The sequence below is a fragment of the Ambystoma mexicanum genome, chromosome 6q (assembly GCF_040938575.1).
Source record: "Ambystoma mexicanum isolate Mex_15411 chromosome 6q, UKY_AmexF1_1, whole genome shotgun sequence".
NCBI lineage: Eukaryota > Metazoa > Chordata > Amphibia > Caudata > Ambystomatidae > Ambystoma > Ambystoma mexicanum.
The window spans coordinates 322,525,029-322,537,682 of record NC_090937.1 but is presented as its reverse complement, the minus strand read 5'-3'; positions in this window follow the sequence as shown (position 1 = coordinate 322,537,682).

Genomic DNA, 12,654 nt, shown 5'->3' with positions numbered 1-12,654 from the left:
CTTATAAGGATGGCACTGTGTTGTTGCTTATTCACCTAGTACAACATGGACACAAAGCTTTGCTTAAAAAATGTCAATATTGTTGACAGGAGGTCGCTTATTTAGGCTATCTCCTGTCAAAGGAGGGAAGAAGGTTGACGCCTGAATGGATAAAAAACATTTCTAGCATGCCTGTCCCAAATACACAGAAGAGCCTTCTTAGGAATGGCTTCTTACTGTAGGCAGTAGATCCCGAATTTCTCCTTAGTGATTAAACCAATGTTGGCTTTGACGAAGAAGGGCATTACTTCGCCATTGTCGTGGAACGTGGAACACCAGCAATCATTTGATCTGTTCAAGACTGCATTGTGCTCGGCACCAGTTTTGGGCATACCAAACTATGAAAAGGCCTTAGTGTTGTATGTGCATGAATGTGATGGATGTGCTTTGGCTGTATTAACGCAGGAACATGGAGGGAAGAATAGGCCACACGGCTACTTTTCTTCCACCCTTGATCCTGTTGCATGCATTTTGCCAAGATGTTTGAGAGCTGTCACTGCTGCTGCTGCGTCCGTTAAACAGAGCGAGGGAATGTTCCTAGGCCATGCTCTAACCCTGATGGTACCTCACTCTGTAGATGTTCTATTAAACAGAACACAAATGCAACACCTCACCTCCGCACAATTAACAAGATACAAATTGTTCCTGTTTGCACCGCATATCCAATTTAAGAGGTGTTGTGTTCTTAATCCGGCTGAACTTTTACCTTTCCCACAAGGTACTGCTTGCAGTGATGAAGAGTCACATGACTGCCTTTACACTACAGAAAAAGAGACCAAAGGCAGAATCGATCAAAAAAACCCTCCTTTGAACAATCCACTTGGGGAGCTGTTTTGTGATGGCTCCTGTTTCAAACTCCCGGATGGTACATCCACAGCTGCTTATGCAATCACAATATTGAGCATGGTCGTGAAGACCAAAAGAATCACGCATAACACTGCGCAGGCCGAAGAGATCATAGCATTGACTCGAGCTTGTGAACTTTCTGAAGGGCTTACAGTAAATATATATACTGACAGTATGTATGCCTTTGGGGTGGTTCACAACTTCGGCAGACTTTGGGCAGAAAGAGGGTTCTTGACCTCACATGGCACTAAAATCCAACATGGCTCCTTGATAGTACGGTTACTCTCAGCAATTGCACTCCCTACTCAGCTAGCTATTATAAAATGTGCAGCGCATCAGAAAATCATAGACAATGTAGGAAAAGGGAATGCTTTCACTGACCAGGTAGCCAAACAGACTGCCACTGATCTCCCTTCAGAAATGTATACTTCAAGGGAAGCCACAAATGCTCGTACTTTGGATGAAGGTATTGACTCCATAAAGAATATTCAAGCCAATGCCACGTTAGAAGAATCTATTAAATGGGCTGAGGGCTTAGGAAAATTGGATGATGATGGGTGGACAAAGTTGAAGGGAATGGTTATTGCCTGATGCGTATGTTATGATGATGGTTGTTATGGCTCATGGTCCTACCCATATATGTGCTCGTAAGGTCACTAAAATGTTGCAAAATGTGTGGGTAAATGACAAAATCCCTAAGGTAGCTGAACGCTTCGTTCATGGGTGTATGATTTGTTTACAGCACAATGTGGGAAAGGGCACATCAACTCCTAGGGGTAGTTTTGGTCCAACTTCTGTCCCCTTTGAGGTGATTCATTTTGATTTTATTGAAATGGAGCATTGTTATAACTTCAAATACGTATTAGTTGTCATCTGTGCATTTATCAAATGGGTTGAAGCCTTTCCCGTCAAAGATGCCACAGCCATGTCCACAGCAAAGACCATGCTAAAGGAATATTTTCCAAGATTTGGTTTGCCAAGAGTCATCTGGTCGGACAATGGTCCACATTTTATCGCTCCTGTAATTCTGCAGATATGTGCGGGATTACAGATCGATAAACAATTCCATTCAGCCAGACACGGACACACACAGAGTGCTGGACTAGTAGAAAGACACAACTGCATCATCAAAAACAAGCTCGCTAAGACGTGTGCCGGCACGAAACTAAAATGGCCGGACGCGTTACCGATCGTATTATTGTCCATGAGGACGACCCCTCAAACTAAGACTGGGCTCTCTCCCTTTGAGGTGGTCATGGGTAGGCCAGCTAACATTTCGAATATCCCAAGGCCCCGTTCTTTGCGCGAGGTCGATATTGTACTTCATTCAATTATTGTGGCCAGTTAACTAAAAATCTGTATTTGATTTATCACCAGGTGCGAGAGACTTTACCTGTAAAATACGAGGGCCCCGGCCACAGCATACGGCCGGGTGACTGGGTCCTTATGAAGGCATTCGAGCAATTTTCTTGCCTTGCACCTCGTTGGTGGGGCCCACATCAGGTCCTCCTGGTCACACATACGGCGGTGCGGGTAGCAGGAAAGAAGAATTGGATCCACGCGTTGCATATCAAGAGGATTCCACACCCTGCGCCACATGCTACAGAAGATACAGAACCCCTCACCAGTACTGCAACCAATGATCACGAAGCAGTAAACAGCATTGAGAGTGCATCAAAGACTCTCCCTGAGGCCGTGGTGCCTGGGGAAACAGCCATTTCACCTCCACACTCTCCAACAGTGTCATCTTTAGAATTTGTTCTGGATCTTGCATCAGATCCTGCTTTAGATTTGTCGCTTCCAACGGGAAGTGACAACACATTATTCACAGATCACTCAGTACCAGGGATCACAAGGTACGATCTGCGTCCAAGGAAATAGACCTACCGCACAGTTCGGCTGTGCCTTCAAAGAAAAGTCATCAAGGGCTTGTCTTTTTGGCCCGTTCATTTGTGTACAAGGGGATTCTGTTGTCTAGGGTTTGTAAAAAGGACTAAGAAGACGCTCGGACTGGAGGTTGCCAGCAAAAATACATCGGTGCAAATTGTTTGAAGAATAATGCCTGCAACCGCTCCCGCTTGTACGGAAAAGATAAGAGACTGTGTGACCAGCTACGGAAACAGACATTTGAATGTGTGGGCCCCGAAAACGTATTGTTGTTTAGTGATAATGTTGATTGGTTTTACAATAGTCATTAGGATTTTGGTATCTGGAAGAAGTATATCCGCATGAAAATGTGTTACCCACTGAAAATGTACCCACTGTTTCTACTTCTTTCGTGAATCTGCATACTTTATCTCCTAGTGTTAGTCGATCCTCTGCACACCAGAACACTGCTAACATCTCTGCACAGCAGAACACTGCTAACATCTCCAAAACACCTTCCTGGGGTTCCCACACGACTCCCTCCAGGGTTCGAGACTCATGTGATTTGGTTTACCCAAAGACCCGAAAGTTCCGTACCAGGTACAAGGGTTGTAGCCCTTCCCGCATTGGCAGTTGCCATGGAGAACATACAGCAGAAGGGGCGGCGGAACACCTCCGCGTCGATTGTTCATTTGCTCACGTGATTCAGAGCGGCGTTTCCCACGTGACCTTGATGGACGTCACAGGACCCCGAAGCGCACAGTTTATAAAGCCTGATGCACGGAGCACTCATCGCTTCTCAGCTGTCTTCAGACCCTGTTTGGCGCTACGTTTGATAACTTTTGGTTTACCTTGATCTTGGAACTCTCACCTGGACTCCCTTGGATTATCCTTTTGTACCTTTGCTTGGAACTGCTTACCTATTGCTGAATTTCGACACGACCTCCACCTGTCTTCGGATCATCCCTTGGTATTTTGTTGGACTTCTACGCCATTGCCCTTTTGGGAACTCAAGTTACGCCCTCAGCTCTACAGGTGGCTTATCCTGGATCCACGCTTGTCTGCATTCCCTCTTGTTCTGGGGACCGCCTCTCATCTGAGTCTCGAACCTCCCTCCTAGGTTTCCCGGGTTTTCCAAACACTGGATAGGTAAGACTATTCAGATCCTTTGGTTCTTGTGATATATTGTATTTGCCTGGTACTTAACCTCGTTCTTTTTGCAGCAGCATCGGTGTTCCAGAGGTTTCGTGGATCCGTGAAGTAACATCTCCCACCTGTGGCCCCAAAGGTCGCACAGCGGGTTTCTTTTGGTTTCCCTGTGCGTCACTTGGGGACGGAGGTCTCAACGGTCTACACGACACTCAAGTCAGAACAGACTGAGAAGCCATATAGTCGTGTTAGATAATGCAGGAGTCCACAGAGGAACCCATAGCTGCTTTAGTTCAGGCAATTACAGTATTAAGGGCAGATATGGCCGCCGCTAACATGGTGATTCACCAAAGGCTAGATTCCATACAGAGTGTCCAGCATTCCCTTCCTGCAGACTCTGAATTCGGGGATGCTGCCACTTCAACCACACCTCCTCCGTTGGCAAGTACCCTAGCTCCAACTCCGGTGGTCCTCCCAACCCCTTCTCCTTTGGCCGCTCCTGAACGTTATCAAGGCAACCCCAAGAAGTTCAGGTCTTTCATCAATCTGTGCAAGTTACACTTCCTGTGTAGACCTCTGGCCTTTCCTAATTCCACTGCTAGAGTGGCATTTGCCCTTTCCTACCTGGCCGGAACGGCTGCTGCTTGGGCTAATCCTTTACTGGAGAACAATAGCCCGGTTCGCTATGATTTTGATTTGTTAGTTATAGAGATGTCTCAAGTCTTTGACACCCGACACAAGGCACAGTATAGGGATCTGGAGTTATTAGAGCTAACCCAGGGTAGAGGGACCTTGATAGATTACATCACCCGCTTCAACCAATTGGTCGCCGAGACATCATGGCCAGAAAGCAAGTGGGCGGTCATATTCTATAGGGGGTGGAATAATTCCATGAAAGATGCCTTAGCAGTGATTCCTTCCGTGCCCACTCAGTATCAGGAACTAGTGGATCTTGCCCTGCAGGTAGATGCACGTTGATCAGAGCGCACAGCTGAGTTGGGTCTTTCTCATCCTACAGCTGTCAGTACTCCTGTTTCCAGCACTGAGGAACCTATGCAAGTGGGAGGTTTACGTAGCCCTATCACGACATCCGAGAGAGAACGTAGGAGGGTGGATAATGCATGCTTTTACTGTGGTACCACGGGACATTATGTTAAGGAATGCCCTCGTCGCCCCAAGAAGTCCCAGGTTTTTCGGACAGCTCGACCTTAGATCCGGAGACCAGGTCGAGTTTCCAGTCCTCATCTCCGGGTACCACTCTTGCTTTTGCTCGTGTCTAGCCAATCTTTGTACAGGCCACTCTTTGTCCCTCTACGGGTATTTCTCATGCAGTCACGATCATCATTGACTCTGGTGCCACTGGGAACTACATAGACATTGCTTTAGCCCATTCTCTCAATCTACCTTTAGTGGTAAAAACCCGACCTGAATCGGTTCAGGCCGTAGAATGCACTGCACTAGTCTCTGGTCCCGTTAGACACCAAACTGCTCCTCTATTATTGACCATACAAGACATTCACACAGAGATGCTAAGTTTTGACTTGATCACCACACCTCAATTCGGTATCATATTAGGAATACCATGGTTGCGTGAACACAATCCTCTGATTAATTGCCAAACAGGCACGGTGCTCTTTGAGTCTGATATCTGTCAGAACTATTGTCTCCCAACCCATCAAGAAACAGATACTCCTTCCCGGGCCTTGGGAGCTCTTGCGCAACTCACATTGAATGATGGTGGATCAGAGGTTGTGAATTCCCACACCGTTGGAGGGGTAGTTACTGGGATTCCCTCTGAGTACAAAGCATTCGAGTCAGTTTTCGATCGCGGTTCTTCCGAGGTGCTTCCTCCACACAGACCATATGACTGCCCGATTGAACTAATCCCGGATTCTACCATTCCTACGGGCAGGATTTATTCTCTGTCCCCCTCAGAAGAACAAGCTTTGAAACAGTATGTATAGAACGCCCTACAACTAGGACACATCCGCCCCTTTACTTTACCAGCTGCAAGTCCCATCATCTTTGTACCTAAGAAAGAGGGGGACTTACGTCCTTGTGTGGATTACCGGCATCTTAACGCCATCACAAAAAAGGATAGGTATCCAATTCCATTGATCACCCCTCTTCTCGACCACTTATCCCATGCCTCCGTTTTCACCAAGCTGGATCTTCGCGGCGCATACAATCTAGTGCGCGTTTGCGAGGGCGATGAGTGGAAAACCGCCTTTTGCACCCATTACGGCTTGTATGAATATCTAGTCATGCCCTTCGGTCTATGCAACGCCCCGGCAACATTCCAGCGTTTTATGAATGACATATTCAGGGACATTCTGGACGTATACATGGTTGTTTATTTGGACGACATCTTGATCTTTTCACGGAATCTTGATGACCTTGTAAAGCATGTTCGGGAGGTCTTATCCCGTCTGAGGGAACATTAATTATTTGCCAAACCCGAGAAATATCAATTCCATAAAACGTCTGTTGAGTTTCTGGGCTTTCACATTACCCCTGGGGCACTATCCATGAACGAATCCAAGGTTAAGGCAGTCCTAGATTGGCCAGTTCCTCAGACACTCAAGGCCTTGCAGGCCTTTTTGGGCTTCGCCAATTTTTACAGGTGCTTTATTTTGTCCTTTTCCACAATTGTGGCCCCACTTACGGCTCTGACCAGCCCTCAAGTACCCTATCAGTGGCAAAAGGAACATCAGGAATCCTTTGAGGCTTTGAAAAGCGCTTTCACCACCGCACCGATTCTCCAGCACCCCAATCCGGATCTTCCATTCATAGTCAAGGTGGATGCCTCTTCTTTTGCCCTCGGTGCGGTGTTGTCTCAGACATGTCCTACGACAGGCAAGTTGCATCCAGTGGCATACCACTCCCGCAAGTTTTCCAATACTGAGACCCATTATACAGTAACGGAGAAGGAAGTTCTGGCTGTCATGGACGCCTTTCGTGTCTGGCGCCATCACCTCCTGGGGGCTAAGCATCCAATCACTGTCTACTCCGATCATCGGAATCTACAGGATCTGGCTTCCTTAAAGTGCATCAATAGCAGACAGGTCCGGTGGCATTTCTTCTTTTCCGCCTTTGATTTTCACATTACTCATCATCCTGGAATCACTCATGGAAAAGCGGATGCCTTGTCACCGGGTGGAGTCGAGTTGCCAACCTTCCCCGATACTGTTCTTGGTAAGACTCATGTGATTTGTCTCTGCACTCCCTCTCTGTCACTCTTGGATTCTGTGCGAGCATGGACGAGCAATCATTCTGACCAACTGCGGGATTGGGATCCTGTATATTGTGATGGTTTGCCTTTCGTGCATGATCGCCTGTTCCTTCCCACGCCTGACACCCGTAACCTGGCCCTTGAATGGTCTCATGATGCCCCCTTTAATGCCCATCCCGGCCAGGAGCGTACTATGGATCTCCTAAAGCGCTGGTGCTGGTGGCCCTCTATGAAGCGCGACGTGGAATGCTATGTCAACTCTTGCTCTGTTTGCGCTCAGGCCAAACATCGAAGAGGTCGTCCAATTGGCCTGCTGCTTCCGCTTCCGGTACCCCCAAGACCTTGGCATACACTGACTATGGATTTCGTGACCGATCTCCCCAAGGTACGGGGTTTTGACACCATCTGGGTGGTGGTGGACACATTCACTAAAATGGCTTGCTTTGTTCCTTGTAAGGGGATTCCTTTGGCCCCGGTCCTGGCTGAGTTGTTTTTTGAATCTGTGTTCATGTTGTTTGGGCTTCCTTCTGTCATTGTTTCCGATCGTGGGTCGCAGTTCACCTCTCGTTTTTGGAGATCTTTGACTAAGCTACTTGGCATCGATACCAGGTATTCTTCGGCCTATCACCCTGAGACTGATGGGCAGACTGAAAGGACAAATCAATCTATGGAGCAGTATCTTCGGTGTCTTATCCTGCAGCAGCAGTCCTCCTGGTTGAGTGCTTTACGGCTTGCCGAGTTCGCATACAATAACGCGGCTCACTCTGCTACAGGTTTTTGTTTCCTTTCTATGCCCTCTATAGCCAACACCCCAGGGTCTTGCCTGTCCCTGACGCCTCTGTCTCTTTGAATCCTGCAGCCACGGCCTGTCTTAGGGATCTGTCTGCTGTTCATGCTAGTACTTTGATCCATCTTACTGAAGCAAAGGCCTCTATGAAGTCCCGTGTTGGCAGCAAGCGCTTGGCTGCTCCTCCCCTTGCGGTGGGTTCCAGGGTGTGGTTGTCTTCCCGTTACCTTCGCCTGGTGGGTTGTCGGAAACTTCTGCCTCGCTTTGTTGGCCCGTATGTGATCTCCCAGGTTCTGAATCCAGCGGCTTTTCGTCTGGTTCTCCCGAGTTCTTTGCGAATCCATCCTGTTTTTCATGTCTCTCTCCTCAAGCCATGTCCTGATTCTTCCTGCCTTCGGGCCCCAGTAGCCCCTGTGTCCCTGGCCTCCCCTGATGTTTTGGAAGTGTCAGCTATTTTGGGTTCCCGTTGGTTTAGGGGTAGGCTCCAGTATTTGGTGGATTGGAAGGGTTATGGACCGGAGGAGCGTTCTTGGGTTTCCGCCTTGGATGTTAACGCTCCTCGGTTGGTAGCCCGGTTCCATAGGTATCACCTGTCCTGCCCACGAGGGCGTGGGCCGTTGGAGGGGGGGCTATGTTAGACGATCCTCTGCACACCAGAACACTGCTAACATCTCTGCACACCAGAACACTGCTAACATCTCCACAACACCACACGACTCCCTCCAGGGTTCGAGACTCATGTGATTTGGTTTACCCAAAGGACCGAAAGTTCCGTAGCAGGTGCAATTTACGTGCTCGGTTGTAGCCCTTCCCGCATTGGCAGTTGCCATGGAGAACATACAGCAGAAGGGGCGGCGGAACACCTCCGCGTCGATTGTTCATTTGCTCACGTGATTCAGAGCAGCGTTTCCCACGTGACCTTGGTGGACGTCACAGGACCCCGAAGCGCACAGTTTATAAAGCCTGATGCACGGAGCACTCATCACTTCTCAGCTGTCTTCAGACCCTGTTTGGTGCTACGTTTGATAACTTTTGGTTTACCTTGATCTTGGAACTCTCACCTGGACTCCCTTGGATTATCCTTTTGTACCTTTGCTTGGAACTGCTTACCTATTGCTGAATTTCGACACAACCTCCACCTGTCTTCGGATCATCCCTTGGTATTTTGTTGGACTTCTACGTCATTGCCCTTTTGGGAACTCAAGTTACGCCCTCAGCTCTACAGGTGGCTTATCCTGGATCCACGCTTGTCTGCGTTCCCTCTTGTTCTGGGGACCGCCTCTCATCTGAGTCTCGAACCTCCCTCCTAGGTTTCCCGGGTTTTCCAAACCCGGATAGGTAAGACTATTCAGATCCTTTGGTTCTTGTGATATATTGTATTTGCCTGGTACTTAACCTCGTTCTTTTTGCAGCAGCATCGGTGTTCCAGAGGTTCCGTGGATCCGGGAAGTAACATCTCCCATCTGTGGCCCCAAAGGTCGCACAGCGGGTTTCTTTTGGTTCCCCTGTGCGTCACTTGGGGACGGAGGTCTCAACGGTCTACACGACACTCAAGTCAGAACACCTAGGGACTCTCAGCACAGAGTTATCACAACAACACTCTGCTACTCATTATGAATGCTACACATGCCTTTTTAATAGGTCTAACTGTTGGGTTTGTTCACATTTACCGCAACACAGGGCTAAGGGGCTAGGTTGGTATATCCATCCTTTACCTTTAACAACTGCTTGCTATGCTTCTCTTAGAGCACTATTCTTTGGCCGATGGAATGATAGCATCTCAGGGAACTCTGATGGGACGAATTTGAATGATTTTGAAGGACGTGTTCTGACGCCCCTGGGATGCTCACTCTTTGTGAATAGGAGCAAGCCAAATGTTGCTTCTATTAGGCCTTGTGACAGACTTTCCCGTCCCTTTCAATCTTTGATCACTTTTAAGATGCTCCTATAGGCAATAGGGATGCCACGCCTCCTTCTTATACTGTTAACCACAGCCCGATTCAGTTTCTCTCTGCATTTAGAGGAATGGTACTCAGTCAATGGGGGATTTTAAGGGTTGCGTCAATGTTGCGAATTTGACTAGTGAGGACAGACCTTTGTATGTAGGCGAACCTGTTTACTCTGTTTGCGGTAATGTAGCATTTCCATGGTTACCCAGGGATTGGCAGGGAACTTGTTATTTAGTGATTCTGTTACTCGGGGATTGCCAGCACTGTAGAAATTTCAAAGGCTCATCCACGACGGGACGAGAATGGCGATACTTCAGCACACGTTCTGGGCGATGTAGCTCAATCCTTGTGCCATTTTGGGGGCAAATAATGAACTCAGAAGATATCAGGAGACTAGCGAGAGTACTGGGGAGGACCATCAACCGGACCACTGAAATTATCTATAATATGACGTTAGAACAGAAAGCAATAAGATTAGTGGCACTTCAGAACCAGATGGCATTAGATGTCATCCTGGCTGAACGTGGTGGGGTATGTAACTTAGTGTGGTCCGCTTGCTGTGTTTTGTGCCAGATTCCTCCCCAACAATCTTTAGGGCGATCCAAAATCTGCACGTCCTTAGTTCAGAAGTGCAAGTTCCCGAGGGAAACTGGGATCTTAGCGCTTGGTTCTGGGACCTCCTACGATCTTGGGGATGGAAGCTACTTTCAGTCTTGCTGATTATTTTAGGTATTCTGTTGTTTCTTTGCTGCTGTATACAATGTCTTCCTAGTATATGTTCGATGGTAGGAGGATGTTGTGCACAAGCGATGGGTGCACTAGGGCACAAAGTATACGCCCCAGAGAAGATCTCCAATGAATTTGTGCTGAAAGAAATCTTAGTTTCTGACCTCATGGCAATGTATATCTCCGATAGTGATTATGGATGTAAGGACATTGAGACGTGGAGTTACTTGAAAAGCGACTAGAAGTAGTATTAGCGCTTGGCTTAGGCCAAAAGGAGGGTTTGTTAAACGGGATATCATATTATGCCTCCTTTATTGTATATGTTGGCCTAAGCTCAGTCACTCTATGAAGAAATCCGCGTTGCAAGGTTCCGACCTTAGATCAACCTAGCTGCCATTTTTGGGAACATCCGCCATTTTGATTTCTGTTTCAAAGTCACTCTGTGTTCTAAAATGGTGGACAGTGTTCTTATGCACGTAACCTTAGCTGAACTGACCTTTACATAAGTTAATGCCTGAACTGCCCATAGGCTAAATGTTAGGACCGTGTAATTAGACCTTGCCCTATGTTTGACCTATAGATCGAGGATTACCTGCACCAACAAGTCACATCCACGGACATACATTGAATACGATCTTTAAATACTGAATGTGAACACTTGTTGAACTACATTGTATAAGACGTGTACTAAGGCTTAATGTCAAATTTGAAGATACACTGTTGCCATTGTGACTTGTTGTTATGCAAACTAGAAGTAATCCAAATGCATATAGTTGGACTAACTAGAGGCAAACTCGGCATGATCCCTAGACCGAGAATAATTAACCTGCAGAGGGGCTGGACATTGCGATTGAAATCTGTATAAAAGACGCAAATCTTTAGACGTCCAGTACCTCTCACTTCTCACACTGAAAGGGCTGGTATTCGTTGTGGTGTACTGAGGGCCAGATAGATATCTGATACTTTGTTTCTTTGTAAACGGTACAGTTATTTGAATAAAGATCTGACAATCTGTATAAGCCCGTGATTGGTGTATTTTCTTTTGTGGTACTCAGCCTCGATATTTCTCTTTTACTTTTACATCCTAAGGGTTGACAATTGTGAAATATTTAGGGACTGTGACTTTTGACAGTTTGGACAGACTTCAGTTCAGGGGCCAAGTTTAGATTTGAGTTCTGTATGCAATGTCTGCACTTGACCACTTTATGTTTGAGTTCTTATGTTGTAGCCAAGTGCAATTATTTGTGAATTTTTTACTTTCATGAACTTAAATAATGGCTTGCTATGTAGCCCTGACTTGGAATGTACACAAATCACATAATAACCCAACATGGTTATATTTTAAAAATATACTTAACACAAACATATTACGCAAAAGGAGAGTGATTCTGTCTTCCTTTTCTCCATCATCAAGGTGTGGTATACAAGTACCAGAATACCAATTGATTTGAGCCTAACATCGTTCAACTGTTTTTTACCACTATATCTGAAAGGTTTAAATAAACCCAGCAAACACACTTGCGGGTTGTTATTCATCATGTTTAAAAGAACATTTGAAAATGTGCAAAAAGCAAACCTTTCTTTTGTATTAAATAGGACACTTGCAAATATGCTGTAGTGTTGTGCCATTTGGTCGTCTCTCTTCTGTCTACAATCCTCCCACTCCAAGGGCCCACTTGAAAAGAAAGAGCAGCTGATGAGCTAAACAATGACTCCAAAATGTGAGTAGGCAAAACCTTTCACAGATGACAAAGCATAGTAAAACGTGAGATAAGTTGATTAGTCTGGTGTCAAAGCTAGTCCATGTGCCTCAACACTTTGGGTCCACAATGTCAAATTTGTTTGCATGATCACCTCCCCTGATTAAAACGTTATGGTCTTCACTGTGGGTGATTCCCACATGTTATAACCCTCGTTTGCAGTAACCCAGCTCTAAACATGTACCATACTAATGGTACATTCATTTGTTTAACTATTGCAATTGGTGCAGGTCTTTTGCTTTGTAGGTGTGACCATCACCAACATATAGATGCATTCAAGTGTGGTAGCCTGAGGAAGGA